Source organism: Bubalus kerabau, chromosome 2 (assembly GCF_029407905.1).
Source record: "Bubalus kerabau isolate K-KA32 ecotype Philippines breed swamp buffalo chromosome 2, PCC_UOA_SB_1v2, whole genome shotgun sequence".
NCBI lineage: Eukaryota > Metazoa > Chordata > Mammalia > Artiodactyla > Bovidae > Bubalus > Bubalus kerabau.
The window spans coordinates 127,579,399-127,595,608 of record NC_073625.1 but is presented as its reverse complement, the minus strand read 5'-3'; the positions used below and the strand labels follow the sequence as shown (position 1 = coordinate 127,595,608).

The window sequence follows — 16,210 nt, the reverse complement described above, 5'->3', positions numbered from 1 at the left end:
AGTGTGTACATGTCAATCTCAAATTTTCAAAAGCAAAGGAATACAAGGATGGACCCCAAACCACAAATGAGGAGAGGCTAGCTGCATACAGGAGGCCTGGAAAACCTCCATGCTTGTGTCTGCTTCATGCCTTTCCAGTGCCCTACCAGGAAGGGCAGGCGCTCATAACCAATCCTTTCACAGACGGTGCCAATTACTCTTCCTAAATTGATAGTACAAAGCAGAGCTGCTGCTTTGTATGGAAGTCGATCGAACATTCCATATGTGATGCTGAGACAGCAGAGGAGTTAAGAGTTTTTCAAATGTATTTAGGGGCTAACTCATTTTAAAGAGGGTGCTTTACCCAAAGTAGAAGGGCAAACTCTTAGAAGACGCTGTACTGTAAGGATTGTCTTCTGGCTATGGGAGGGAGAGGGAAAGGAACGAGTTAAGCTTCTCTACCGGCTGTTATCCATGGGATTGCAGTTCTCGTTAAATGGCTAACAGTGCTTAGTGCTCTGGTGACCACCGAATTTTTCTGTTGCACTCAATGTTTACTCCTGAGCCATCTTCCAGAAGCTTAGTTTTCTTAGTGATTTATATTAGGTAGAATTAGTGAAATGACAATTCTTTTCTAAGACTGAACAATCTTTCCACCAACTGGTTTCTCAGGTGCTTCCTCCAACCCTGAATTCTGGACTCAGAAGTGAACAAATGAGACTGAAGACTTGATCACAGATGACAAGTTTATAAAGCAAAGTCCTGCCAGTGACTGACTGGCAAGGGCAGGTTTTCATAATTCCTTTCCTACAAAACGCCAACTGCTTTTCCCAAACACACAAAATAAGTTCGGAACTGGCAGATTATATTTAGAAGTCATTAGAGTCTCTCTCGTGATTTTTTTGATGGTGACATCATGGCAGCCAACCCTCAATTGCTATCAAATGTTTTCAGACATTCAGACACAGAAAATGGCTAAGCTTGCTCTTGTTAGAATGCTGTTGGTAAACGAGAAGGGAGAGTCGGGTATGCAGGGGATGTTCTGGTTCTCGGCACTGCTCCTGGGTCATTGCTTCTCCTCTTACCAGTTTTCTGTCATAAAAGTTTTGGACTGGTGATGATGCCCCAACGTAAGCAGCAGTTACATGTCCTAGAAAGTACTTTTCTGACTTTATTTTAAGAAAATCATTTATAATCACTGTTTCTCCTAAGTTTGGAGAGTAAACAGTAATGGCATTGTTCAACTTCCTCATTTCAGGCTTAAGAAATGTTTTGACATTTTCACGGTATTATAAAAGTTATCAGTTCTACTGACAAGATTAATACCAGAGGGTAAACCAAAGTTTTCCAGAAAGCAAACTTTTATAATGTCTTCAGAAATACCATATACCCATTTTGAAAGTCTTAAGTTTTGGCTAACTCTGATATCTGTGGGCGCTCAGTTGTGTCTGACTCTTTGAGGCCCCATGGACTATATAGCCCCCATGGACTATATATATAGCCCACGAGGTGCCTCGGCCCATGGAATTCTCCAGGCAAGAATATTGGAATGGGTTGTCATTCTCTTCTCCAGAGGATCTTCCCAACCCAGGGAAGAAACCCATGTTTCTTGCATCTCCTGCACTGGCAGGTGGATTCTTTACCACTAGTGCCACCTGGGGAGCCCAATTCTGATGTCTTAATTTCCTCAAATCTACATGGCACTCCTAGTGTGTACCACACCATTTGGGCTCTACATTATATGGTACCCTCTATCATACCATAACTGTCCTATACCTGGAATCTTATGTTCTCTATCCAAAGGAGGAGTTCAAGGAGTAAATGAGTGCTGTGGTTTGAATTGTTGTAACCTCTCAAATTCATATGCTGAAATTCTAATGTCCTATGTGATATTAGGGGGAGGGGCCTTTGGGAGATGATTAGATCACGAGGGTAGAGGTGTCTGAGGACACAAGTCAATGAAGGGGAGCCCCCACCCAGCCATGCCAGCACCATGGTCTCAAACTTCTAGCTTCCAGAACAGTGAGAAATAAATTTTTGTTGTCTATTAGCTCCCCAGTCTGTAGTATCCTTGTTTAGTCACTAAGTTGCATCCGACTCTCTGTGACCCCATGGACTGTAGCACGCCAGGTTTCCCTGACCTTCATTACCTCCTGGAGTTTGCTCAAACTCATGTCTATTGAGTCAGTGATGTTATCCAACCATCTCATCCTCTGCTGTCGTCTTCTCCTTTTGCCTTCAATTTTTCCCTTCAAGCTCTACTAAGATTCAGGGGTTATATTTCCAATTAATTTTTAAAATTTGATGGCAGGGTCCACATTTACCTTTGAAGGCTAGACATGATGTTAGTCATATTTTTTTTCTCCTTGGGAGTCAACCATTCGAAGGAGGGAGAGGAGAATGTGGCAGGAATGAGATTTGGAAGTTTCACAGATAATGGACAGGAAAGCCAGGAGGGGGCCGTTTGAGGGGTAAGGAAGGACGCTCAGTCTCCACAGAGAGGTTGCTGGGTCAGAGGATGTATGAAAGAGCCTGATAGTCATATGCATGTGTTTTAAGTAGGAAAGTAGAAGCCCAAGGAATGCTCGTAACTTTTAACCTGTCCCTTCTTTGTAAAATGAGATATATGATGCTGCCTTGAGAAATAGAGAAAATGGCACAGCACCTTGCAGATAGTGCTATGATGTTGTATAATCATACACTATGGTTTCAAAAATAGAGTACTTACCTTCACACAGGTGACTTACTAAACCATGACAGAGACTGAGGACTATAAACCATGGCAATGAATCACAATTAAAAGAGGAGCATGAACTCCTGAAGAAGTTAAAGAAAAAAAAAAAAGCTGTTTGAATTGATAAACATTTTCTACAACAGAAAACTTGAGTTTAATTAAGCTCAGTTACAGAAGATGGACCCATAAAGCCAATGATGTCCTATGAACAATTTCTGGCAAATATGGGCCACCTTCCTTATTGTACAGATTTCTTTCATTCATTCATCCATTGATTCATTTGTTGAGCATCTTCCATGGGTCAGGTTCCTGAAGGTGTTAGGGATATGCTGGTAAACAAAAAGACATGGTGGTCCTTTTCTCATGGCATGCATAATTTAGTGAGGGATCTGACTTCTAGCATCTTCCGATAAATGTAATTAGAGTTGGACTAGAGTCTGTCTGATAGTCCACTTAATTTAGGCCTTTACAGTTATGGATAAGGACCCTGAGGACCAAAGGAGTTAAAGGAATGGCTTGAGGTCTTGAAGCTGCTGATACTGGAGAGGAAAGGAAGGAAGAGTGCCCCCAACTGTCATCTCAGTCATCTGCCACATTGGCAGAAATGGGCGATACTGCACTCACCCACTATGTTCATCAAAAAGAGGACATAAACCCTGTTTTCAATGAAAACAACAAAAATACCACATTACACCTTATTAAGAGAAAGTGTTCTAGAACAAAAGAACAATGGATAACTAATACTTCTGGAAAAGAACCAGGTAGACCAAGAAAGAGGCAACCAGACGGATCCCTTATCATTGGCCCTGGCTAGTTTACTTAACATTATTTTATCCAATCTTCCGAACCCAGTGAGAAAGCTGCTTTCATTGTCTCCATTTTAGAGATAAGAAAAATCAAGGCTCTAAAGGTAATCTGCCAAAGTCTCATAGCTCTCAGTGGTCAGTATACCCATCAGTTGTCAGTCATTCCATTATATTGCCTCCCAAATGGAATCTGAGCAAAAAGGACTAAATCAAAAAGGGATTAGAACAAATAGGGAAAGAGATGGAGAAAGAAGACAACTGCAGAGAAGCAGAGGAATGCTCTTTGCTAGTTCTCAGGGTCTGTATCCTCGAGTACTCTACTCTCCAGCTGCTGACATGCCTGACACATCTGAAGCCACTCAAGGACTTACACTTTCTCCTGTCTCTAGGTCCCCAAAACGCTCAGGTTCCCTCCCTCACTCCTACTAGCAACAAACATCTCTTGATTCTAGCGGTTTCTACTTCTTAGTCCTTGCCTCCCATCCCAGTATTCCATCTAATAAGATCTCATTCCCCCTCTATTGTCCAGCTAATCAAAATCTTTCCAGATAGCTGGCACTGTGGAAGACCTGGCATCTACAGCCAGTCACTGACCAGTCAGATGCCACACTATTGCTGTGGATACCCTCATGCACCCCCAAATGCCCCACCCCTCCTGAAGCTGTTGCTTGACAATTCCCTCCTAAATGCCACCTCTGAGACAAGAACACTGTGAGTGGGCTCTCTGGACCTCTACTTGACTATCAGAACTCTGTTAAGGATCCATACACAAATGAGAGTCTCCACTTGTCAGGGGTAGGAAAGACGGGTTGGCTGGCTGATAAGATATGTCTACATCCGTGGGCATGCACTACAAAGTACAATGTATTGCTCTGTAGACCACCATAACACCATTTAAAATTTAGATAGGATGTTCACAAATCAACCAACTTAATTTCATAGTTCCTTTTCTTACTAGGAAACTCCTTGGAAGATTTTTCTATCTGACACCATGATCAAAAATCAAGCCTGATCCTAGCCAGTGTAGTAAGTTAAGAAAAATGAATTAAAGGAAAAAAGAGAAGGAAAAATACCTCAATCACTTATTGCCAAGTGGGTACATAGAAAATATGAAAGTATCCACCAAGTATGAGAATCAATAAGCTAACTTACCAAGATCATTGGCTACAAGGCAAGTACATAAAAAGAATGACTTACATACATAGTAACCTAAACAATGTGAAATTAAAGAAATACATTTAAAATAGCAACAGATAGCATCAAATACCCAGGAACACATCTAATACCTAGGAACACATCTAATAAAAGACATGCAAGGTAGCTAAACTGAACTATAAAACCCCGAGGAAAATCAAAGAATTCTAAATAAATAGAAGAATACATCAGTTCACAGGCTGGAAGGCTTGATACTACAAAGATATTAATTCTTCTCAAATTTATCTATAGGCTCAATATCAAACAAAATCTCAGTTCAGTTCAGTCTCTCAGTCGTGTCCGACTTTTTGCAACCCCATGAATCACAGCACGCCAGGCCTCCCTGTCCATCACCAACTCCCGGAGTTCACTCAGACTCAAGTCCATCGAGTCAGTGATGCCATCCAGCCATCTCATCCTCTGTCATCCCTTTCTCCCCTTGCCCTCAATCCCTCCCAGCATCAGAGACTTTTCCAATGAGTCAACTCTTCACATGAGGTGGCCAAAGTACTGCAGTTTCAGCTTTAGCATCATTCCTTCCAAAGAAATCCCAGGGCTGATCTCCTTCAGAATGGACTGGCTGGATCTCCTTGCAGTCCAAGGGACTCTGAAGAGTCTTCTCCAACACCACAGTTCAAAAGCATCAGTTCTTTGGTGCTCAGCTTTCTTCACAGTCCAACTCTCACATCCATACGTGACCACTGGAAAAACCATAGCCTTGACTAGACGGACCTTTGTTGGCAAAGTAATGTCTTTGCTTTTCAATATGCTATCTAGGTTGGTCATAACTTTTCTTCCAAGGAGTAAGCGTCTTTTAATTTCATGGCTGCAGTCACCACAAAATCTCAGTACTCAGAAATGAGAATGAAGAAATTACAATCAAGCTTTAACAGGGAGTCTCACAAAAAACCAAAAAAGCCAGATACCTCATGACCCCATTTACAATAATATTCAAAAGGAAACAGAATTATTCTATGGTGTTTCAAGTCAGGATGGCGGTTACTCCTGTCTCTAGGGGTGGTGCCTCTTTAAGGGGCACGTAGAGTCTCCTCACTCTCATAAATTCTAGGTCTTGATCTAAATACCTGTACCATTTGTGAAAATTTATCAAGCTACTCTTGTCATGCATTATTTCAGTTGTTTCTATTTAAACAAACAGCCCTGGGACTTCCCTGGTGGCCCAGTGGTCAGGACTCCATGCTACGTTTGATCCCTACATGCCTTGGGGCCCGGCCCCCCAAAAAGGCAGCTCCTGTCCTGGTCAAACAGCACCACTGAGTTAACACTAAGATTTCTTCAAGCTTTAGAAAATCCTTCTTTGGTGATGGTGCAGAAGCAGCCTTTCAAGAAATAACCCAATTGTTTCAAAATAGAAATAAGTAGACAAACTAACCCATTCAAGAGAAATAATAATTCCCTCTGACAAAATCTGTTTCCTGCCCACAAGTACAGGCCTGTGGCTTCTGTCCAAGGCAGCTACGATGCCAGTGCTGGCAGTGAACTTCACTATTGCAGCGCAGAGGAGCAAAACAAAAGAAAACACTTTTGTTGAATGTTACGATAAATGACAGTTGGAGTCAAAAGGAATTTTTTCAGAAAGACAAAAACCACCTTGTCTAATAAGCCTTTCCTTTGGTGCCTCATGATCGTCAAAGTTTCAATTTGCCACAGCCTTTGTTGTGAATACATACAGCATTTATGTAATAGATACTGAGTGTTAAAGAAACTGCCAATCAGTCATAGTGCGGTCTGACCGGGGAGAGACTAAGCCAGTCCTGCATCTTTGGCTTCACACAGTGGCCTGCTTCTCTTAGGTGTTGCTGTTAAGGTTTTGTTTTGGGGTTTTCCTCTCCACCTTCTTCAGTTTCATTTTCATTACCTTCATCTAGAGCAGACTCATCTGTCCCAAATCAGCATGCAGGCCTGACCTCAGGGCAGACCTTATTTGGTTACGCCTGACAGCCATGATCTTATTGTACATGGAAGGTTGTGTCTCATGATGCAAGTTGACCAGAACACTAACATCTGCTTCCACATGGCACGTCCTTGCGGCTATGCCCCAGTGCTAGCCCATGTCTCCAGAGCCTCTCATAGCACTTGTAAACAAATGTGGTGCGGATGTACATGGCCATCGTTGAGAGACTTTTCAGGATTCCCAGAGCCATAATCCTACAAAGAAGCTTCATCCCTCAGCTTACTGCTCTCTCTGCCACCAGCGGTGGGTCACTGTTCCTTTCTCAGACCACTACCACCTCACCTCCTTCTCCGTAAGGAATACGTACTGTGTAGTTCCAAGAATGGTGGCAGGGGGAGCCCGAGACACCTGCCTATACTGCTCTTTGGTTGTGGCAGCGAGTAGAATACCAGGAAAGAAGACAGAGGGACATGTCAATTTAAAAATGATGTTGGCAAAATAGAGCATGTGTGGTCTCTACTCTCCTGATTACTCCTAGCTTGTCAGGGTGCCACTGGCAAAGACGAGAGGGGGCTTTAAGTCACTAGATGTGGTGTCCCTTGAGTTCTGCACACAAATAAACCCCAAAAGACCTACTTTCCAACATATTGCTGACTTTCCTTAGTCCTGGCCTTCCTTGGACAAACTCTGAGACAAAGCATAGTCAGCCAGTTAGTAAGAAAAGGATAGACAGGCTGAGGTTTATTTAAGTTCTACCATATTACTGGAAGTTGGAAATCAGTCTTTATTTTAGTTTACTACTACTTTGAGTAGATTAGAAACCATTTCAAACATAAAACATATTCCTAATCTTGGTATTTCTTGTAATTGCTATAGCAAATGACAAGGACAGGCTATAATTCCCTGTTCTGGGAAACAAAATAGGTTCAAGGGAGATTAAGTGGACAGGTTCTGGCACTTTAAAAATATCTGGAAAAATATCTGGATGCCTTTTGGATTTCTAAACCAAATAAGAGACATGCTCAAACCCGTTTGAATGGATGGTTAGCACTGTTTCTGCCTGGCAACAGTTTCCAAAAATAAAAATTTGAAATGTTATCAAATTTAGGGGCACAAGTTCTAAAAGTAAAATTGGTGGAGATATGGGGGACTGCCATTTTCTCTAATATCTGACAGTGCTAACCTTTGTAAGCATAAATTAAAAAATTGAATGTAGCAAAAATCATCCATAAATAGTAAAAAATCAACTATTTAGTAAGCTGTGCTAAAAACTGTAAGTCCCTCAAAAGCCTTCTCTTCAACCGTGCACAAACCTCTCCATTTGACTTACTCAGTTCTTTCACCACTGTTTTAAGGTCAACAAAATAACATGGATATGAGGTGAGAAAACCCACAACATAGGGAATTTCCACGCCTAAGGTCAGCATTTCTGTATGTTTGTGTTTCTACATATCCTTTAAATATGTACCCTAAAAAGTCAACTACAAAACAGCTGGCAAGGACTCTTCAAAAAAAAAACAAAAACACAAAACAGTCAGTGTTACTGGGGGGAGGAGGGCAAGGTGGGCAGATTCTTGTCCGAGATAAGAGATGTAACAATAAGCTTGATGTACGATTCTTAAATCCTAGATCAAAAACAATATTGATATCAGTTATAAAAGACAGCTGGGGAATTCTGAGTATTACTGAATAAAAGTTAAGTTTCTTAGACTATGCTTAGACTATGTAGAAGAATGTCCTCAGTCTTTTGAGATGCACACTGAAGTATCTGGGGGTGAAATGTGATAAAGCTTGCAACTTTCCAATAACTTGGGAAGAATATATAGAGAAATGAAGTAAATGTAGCAATATGTCTTGAAAAAAAAATCAATAAAATGGCTATTATATCATCTCCTCTGAGATACTTGGAGAAAAAAAACCTATCTTACGGTTGACTGAACAGGTCAGCAGACGTGCTAACAACTTCAAAACCATGCCCTTACACATGAAGGAAGTCACCCCTGGCCTATTACCAAACCTGAAGAAGACTGTCCTGTTTATCTGTACTTTTTACCATGTTTGGATAATACAGCCCCAGGAATCTAAAATTACACAAGGACAAATGTTGTCATACTCTAACATCTAAGCCAGTGGTTCTCAAATATTTTTTTGGCCCTGGCCCACTTAGAAAGAAGAAGGGAACACCTGAGAGGGAAAAATGAACTGCCACTGTTATCACCATGACGACCGTCCATGCCATCTCTACAGCTGCTGGGTAAAAAGACCGCAATTACACAAGTACAAAACAGTAACAAAAGTAAAATCGACCAGTAGTTCCGTATACACATTAATAACACATTCAACAGGAACTAAAACAGAAGCTCAACTCAAGATCACAAAGCATTTTTGGAAAAAATAAAATGGAGAATGCCCACTCCTTGTGAATGTATGTGCATAACAGGTTTAGAACACAACCAGAAGGCAGGACAACTAAGATTTCATCCCCTGAGTCCTCAGGAGGGCAGCCTGCAGCCATCACCAACCTGTGCTGGTGACAGAAGGAATGAAAGTTCTCTTCCCCAGTGTTCTCCTTCATGTTTCCTTCTAAGCAGCTGGTTTGGTTCCTTCTGCCCAAAGAGGTTTAAGCACGGCCAGGGCCCAGACAGGAGGTTGGGATTGGGTGACCTGGTCTTTTGGGGCCCTGAGTACCTGGGGGTGGGGAGAAAGGCACAAGAGTTTCTGGGGGCTCCAACTGGCCCAACCTAGCTTATTAGGATAAGCGATCAGAAAAGGGTGGAGCTTAAGACCTAAATTGTGTTAAGTTTGTTGGCTTGGAGAATCCTCTGTGCATTTGTCTTGGGAATCAAGAATGGCAGCAGGACTCTGGACTGGAAACAAGGCTCTCCATATAACTCATATGACAAACGTCTGGTGCAGCCAACACCTGGGTGAGCAGACCACATCTAGGGGCTGAGATTTCCGGGTAGGTTCGTTCTGAATCTCACACAGCAAGAACAGCTATATTTGTCCTGGGCAAAGTCCTACATGGAGAAAGCAAGGTTTCTGTTCTGGGATAGAATTTAGTATCAGTAGGTATAGAAACGGAGAGGGCAATGGCACCCCACTCCAGTACTCTTGCCTGGAAAATCCCATGGATAGAGGAGCCTGGTAGGCTGCAGTCCATGGGGTCACTGAGAGTCGGACACAACTGAGCGACTTCACTTTCACTTTTCACTTTCATGCACTGGAGAAGGAAATGGCAACCCACTCCAGTGTTCTTGCCTGGAGAATCCCAGGGACGGGGGAACCTGGTGGGCTGCCAGACGTCTATGGGGTCGCACAGAGTTGGACACGACTGAAGCAACTTAGCAGCAGCAGGAGCAGCAGCAGGTATAGGAAAAGATCTCTTCATGACTGTCACAGCAATAGTATTCAAGATTTTAAGTAATCTGTTTTCCATCATACTAATAAATTTACATAGTTTAAGAAATCAAATAGAACTATAAGGTTTATGGTGAGTAACAATAATATTCAGGGTTTTAGACTAGAGATTAATCATGGTGGTAGGGAATTATGGTGTTGATTATTCCAGTTTATTACTTCCTTGTTTCTCAGTGAGGACCAAAGGACTGGATATTAATTACCCTCGTGGTATATCTCAGGGCCCTAAGGTAAAGAATCAACCCTGAAGTAGCAGAATTCATCAATTAACAACTATGGAAGTCCTCCCTATATGGCCAATACCATCTTCTGTACAATAAATAACACAAGAGCCAAATTAGAAACTGATAAAGCTAGTTCCTAGAACATCTGGTGCCAGGAATCAGATTTATTCCATGCTGCGGGAAAAACCTACAGTCAGCATAAGACAGGCTTCGGGAATTGGGGTGTGGACAAAAAAAAAAAAACAAACCACTCTACTTTTCATGATTTAGAGCTAGAAATTTGGGGTAATATGGGTCAGCTTGAGAAAAACGTCTTTGAACTTATTATCGTGGTATGGACTACGGGAAAAGGCTATCAGATCCCAACAAATAGGGTTAGAATTACACAGTATTGGAACAGAAACAACCCAAGAGCAAGATTTGAATCTTGACAACTCTGCATGAAGATGGCTAGGGAATACCAGAGCAAAATAATAACCTGCAGAAGAAGAGCTAGGTCTTGCTACAGTGGAAAAAGAGGTGAGGGCAGAAGACACTTCTCTTACTCATAAGAGTAAATGAGGTTATACCAAGTATCAATACTTGGAAATTCTAGGGCAGGAACCTTTGGGGGAATGTAAGTCCAGGAATACTTTGTTGGTGAGTTTATATAAAAAATGATAGGCACTTACTTGAAAGATGGTATGCATTGGGAATTTGGGATTAATGCATGTGTGTGTGCATGCATGAGTGGCGCTCAGTCATGTCCGACTCTTTGCGACCCCATGGGACTGTAGCTGCCAGGCTCCTCTGTCCATGGGATTCTCCAGGCAAGGATACTGAAGTAGCTTGCCATTTCCGCCTCCAGGGGAATCTTCTCAACCGAGGGAACAAACCTGAGTCTCCTGTGTCTACTGCATTGCAGGTAGATTCTTTACCTGCTAAGCCACTGGGGAAACTGAGAATTGGAGGTGTATATACTGCTATATTTAAGATAGATAACCAACAAGAACCTACCATATAGCACAGGGAACTCTGCTCAGTATTCTGTAATAAACTAAATGGGAAAAGAATTTTAAAAAGAATAGGTACATGTATATGTATAACTGAATCCCTCCGCTGTACACCTGAAACTAACATTACATTGTTAGTCAATTATGCTCCAATATAAAATAAAAAGTTTTTAACACAGGGGTCTCTCTGGAGACAGTCTCCATACCTATCAGTTCACAAATGGGACGGGCAGAAAAACAGGGTTAGCAGGGACATGAGATTACCTCAGAATTCTGAAAATGGAAACCTAGAGGTCTTGAATACAAGTTTAGAAATGAAAGGGAGAAAAAGGAGCTCAAAAAGAAAAAAATGGCCCAACTTTGAAAAGGTATAAATAGCATCAGTAGAGAGCGGTATCTGAAACTCCTGAGAGGTCACCTGCAAAGGCAGTGGAATTTCTCCTGGAAGACAGGAATTAAGGGTTATTGATAGAATGTCTCCCACCTGGGTTTTAAATTAGACAACAGAATTGATACCACGAAGAAGTTAAAACCATGCTCTGTAAGCCCCTTTTCCATTTTGTTTACCAGCGATGACCCTAAATCTCTGCTATGGACTCAAGCTGACAAGAGTGATACGGGTCTAGGTTGTGTCCTAGACAAGTACTGGGCTTGCCAAACGCTGCTGTCTCTGGGGGAAAGGCTTCAGATGGGGTCAGCGTTTCAATGGCAAGAAGCTGCGATGCTCATACTGGCTCTGGAGAGTAACGTGCTGCTAACTTGTGTTTGGGCGGGACTGGTGTTACGGTATTTTATGCTCTTATCGTTCCCTGGAATGTCAAATATATGACACAACATATTAATATCTTGGAGATATTAGATATTAATATACTGGAGCTCTCAATGGAGAACTCCAGCTCTGAAGATACCAAAGCTCTAGCTTCAGGGGCCCCCAGGTTGTAGCTTCTGTTAGACATCCAAACAAAGCCCTGCGGCTAGGGTAAAAGCAGGAAAAGATAAGTGGCAGTTTTACTTATAAAGGGATTTTAATTTCTCTGTGGAAAAGAGGAACTGACTGGACAAGGGGGTTATACTTTATAGGAAAGGGCTTTATTGGGGGCATTTTTATTAGGTTGGGATCTTATTTGAACTAGAATGTTTATATTTTCTAGAGGCTTCCCAGGTGGCGCTAGTGGTAAAGAACTTGCCTGCCAATGCAGGAGACATAAGAGACATGGGTTGGGTCTGGAAGATTCCCTGGAGGAGGGCATGGCAACCCACTCCAGTATTCTTACCTGGAGAATCCCATGGACAGAGGAGTCTGGTGGGCTACAGTTCATGGAGTTGCAAAGAAGCGACTTAGCATGCACGCATGTTTATGTTTTCTAGTAAATTCATATAATGGGGAGGAGAGGTGAGAGGAGGTTTGCTTCTGTTAGGCCCAGCTCAATGACTAATTACATCATCCCACCAAGTTTCCTTCCTCTTCCACTGCCTCTTCCAGCAACAGCAGCTGCTGGCTGAAATACCATTGGGCAAAGATGAAAAACTAAATTTCACCCATGGAAGTCAGTTTGGCAGGTATTAATGTACGCTTGCAACCCAAAAGATAGAATTGCACCACCCAGGCTGACCACTCAAAATGTGTGTGGGGTCCTCTAGTCTCCAGGGGGTGCTCCAGGTTCCCCCTACCTCTTTATTCCCCCCATCCAGAGAAGAAAAATCATGACCCAAGTCAAGGAAGATGCCCAAGTCCTAAAGGGTGGGCAGGGGGCATAGCTTTGGCTAGGAAGAGAAGGGGGCCTCAAGGCTGTCTATTTACCTCTTCTTCTGCAAAGGGGCTGAAAACGCTGGGAGAAGCTGGGAAGAGGTCAAAGTGATGGGCTAAGCACAGGGAAGCCTGAATGGCCAAGGAGTCCTCAAGGGGGACCGGTGGGCCAGGGGCGAGTCTGCCAGGGTAAGGAGGTTGCTGCTCATGTCCTTGGTTATCGACTAGGAGGACCAGTTTCTAACTGGAATTTAGGATATTGGCCTTATCCTTTCTTCACCTCTACTAGTACTAACAGTAATGACAGGTGATTTTTTTTTTTTTTAAGGGTTTCTATTCTAAGTCTGGCTAAAATAGACGGGAAAAGACTCTTTAATACTTTTTTCTCCTCCCAAAAGAAGTGGTCATGTTAGTAAGAGGAACCCACCTTGGATGAATGTACTAAATCAGGAATGTCCTGACTCACAGAAGGGAACTACAGGTCAGAAAGAGGACCTATTACTGAACAGTTACATGTCCTCAGCACAAAACTGCATCTTTCAAATAGTCATTTCTAAACAGAAAACGGGTGTTCTCAAACAGGGAAGATAATCTAATGCCAATGGTAGTAGACAGGTTGATTTTTTTGACCTGGATGAACTAGTTTCAGATTGACTTCCTTCAAGTTCACACTCTTGCCACACTTCAGCATTATTCTTGAAACAGCTTGGATTTGTGTAGTTCCTTTTCTTCCAGCAACTCATTTATCCTAACAATTTAGGGCTGTTATTTTAGAATTCCGAAAATGGAAACCCAGAGGCCTTGAAGAGTTAGAAATGAAAGGGAGAAAAAGGAGCTTAGAAAAGAAGAGGCCCAACTCTGACTGAAGTAGGGCTTGCATATTAGTAGATTTGGGGCTCTGCCATCAGAGAATGTTGCACAGTACGTGTATTCTAATTGCATGAGAGTGTCACATCCGCAAACTCTGGGCTGTGGAGAAACCAATATGATAGACAACTTCTTTAACTTTCACCATCAAGAGAGAAGCCTAGAGAGAGCCCTCTTCTCCCAGCTCTATTGGAAGTGAAGGGCTGGCCTCCCCCACTGTAGGCTTTCCGTCAGCCACAGCAGACTCTACCATGAGGGGCTGCTCAAGATGGAACACACCGTCAGGAAAGAGGGAAACAGGGCAATCCTCCTGAATAGAGAAAAAATGCAAAACAAGCCTTCTTTAACAGCCCTTCTATAATTTATTCCCAATTCATTTGATTCTCATCCAAACTGGCATTAAAGCAGCAACAATACTTGAAGTGGGATTTAATCACTGTGGAAAATTTTACCTTCAAGTATAAAATTCATCTTAAAAATGTAACAGGAGGAAACTCAAACCCTAAGGAAAGTGGCTTCCCCTCCGAGAGAATCATTCCTCTTTATCTACAGCTTTGCTGCTCCTAAAGGCAGAAACACATCAAGTGTGTGAAGAGGGCCTACAGGGTGACTTGACCCCTCGCACAGAGTCTTACTGGGGTACAGCGTTAGCTGCACAAAATCTAGAGGCAGCCTGGGAAGACTTGGGTAGAGTTTGCATTTTAAAAGAATCAGAAAATGGAAAATGGCCCTAGCTCGTTTTTTTTCCTATTCACCCCTAAGGTCACCCCAAGGACTCTTAGAACTAATGTTACAGACTTACCTCCCTGAAGGCTGGAGGCTGGTGTTGGAGGCTGCTGAACAGGGTAGGGAGGCAAGAGAACGGAGTGGTGGTGAGCAAAACACATTTCCCCAAGGGTTGGCTGCGCGCAGAGAAGGATGCTGTGGCTCAGACAGAGGTGAAGAAACAAAAGACAGGGGTTCTCTGCTTTTGGACACTGAGAGCCTAAGAGAAACTGGTTGCTTCTTGCTTCAACAGGAATGTGAATTGAGAAGCAGGGACTATGTTTAATATGTCAAAATACAGACTACATTAAAGCCCTATGTTGCTATTTCCTTATTCCCCAAGAAATAAAGATTTCAAGGCTGGTGGGGAAAGAAAGAAAAGGAAGCTGGGGAGGAGCAGAAATGTTCTGACTCTGAGGGTACCCCAACCCAGTGACGTGATCACCACTGAATTATTCTCTACTAAAATTCAGATTAGGAAACGTGGGGTAGGCCTTCCAGGATCTGGTCTTTACAGTGGGCAGCTGAGTGGAGGACACATCCCGCCTCTCCTTCTATTCTACCTTTTCTATGGGAAAAGTATAAAAGACCCTCATTAAGTGCCCTTTCAGGCAATTACAAAGCATTTCCAGGCACTCAGCTGAAAAGTGTTTATGTAAGCTAAGTCCTCCTCAGCCCCTCTGGAGAAGCAGCACAAACATCAGCATCCTCTTACACAGCAGATATCTAGGGTTACCTCCTGAGAGGTTTCAAACTCTCACAAAAGGACAATCTGCCCAGGCCTGTTCTTTTTTTTAATAGGGAAAGGACGACATCCTTGGAAAACCAATTTATAGCAAGGGAAATATTTCAGGAAAAAAATCCTTAGAGCAAAACACAAATGCAAATAGCCTCATTAGGTTGTGAGGATGAAGAGCAGGAACTAAGAGATCTCAGTTGAAAACCCTGAGAAAATGGCACTGGATCATTACTATCAAGTTTTGTTTTGGTTTTTAATGGACTGTCCTCCATGCTTATCAAGCCCAGCCATGGCCTAGCCCACACAGTCCTTTTTGGGGGTGGGGGTTGTCTGTGAGTTGTTAGCCAAGAGCCTGGGAGATGTTTAGGGTGGGCAATACTGAGGCAAGTGTACCCCTAGAAGCTGGCCTAGTTTTGGAGTGAGGAGGCCACTCTGATTTGGGGGTTCATCAGAGGCTGGGTTCATTCTAGCACTTCCTGAGATGCTCATTTGACGAGGCAAGGCATTTGAGTGCCCGGTGGGAGAGTTTACCTGAGGAGCAGTCTGGGAAGGGTCACTTTAAAATGGTATGTTTCTGGCCACAGTGGGAAATTAAATGGGGGAGAGACTGCCAAGGAGTAGAGAAGTTACAGCTGGGTCCTCCCATGTTAAAAGGTACATGTGAGTGCTGTGGCAGGCAAACACCCCACCAGTTCTTCAGGACTGGAATAAAGACTGGAGAAGAGGAGGCAGGAATCTTCAGTGGAGAGATAAAGCCTCAGCCCCAAGGGAACCAAGAGATAAAAGGGTAATATTCTCAGATCAAGTCTCAACACCTCTCTCTCCAGG

General features: G+C 42.8%; 1 protein-coding gene across 4 annotated transcripts in view; it reads right to left on the bottom strand.

Moving 5' to 3' along the window:
* ETV5 (ETS variant transcription factor 5) overlaps positions 1-16,210 on the bottom strand; it is a 60,976-nt gene that overhangs the window by 31,815 nt on the left and 12,951 nt on the right. The window lies entirely within an intron of this gene.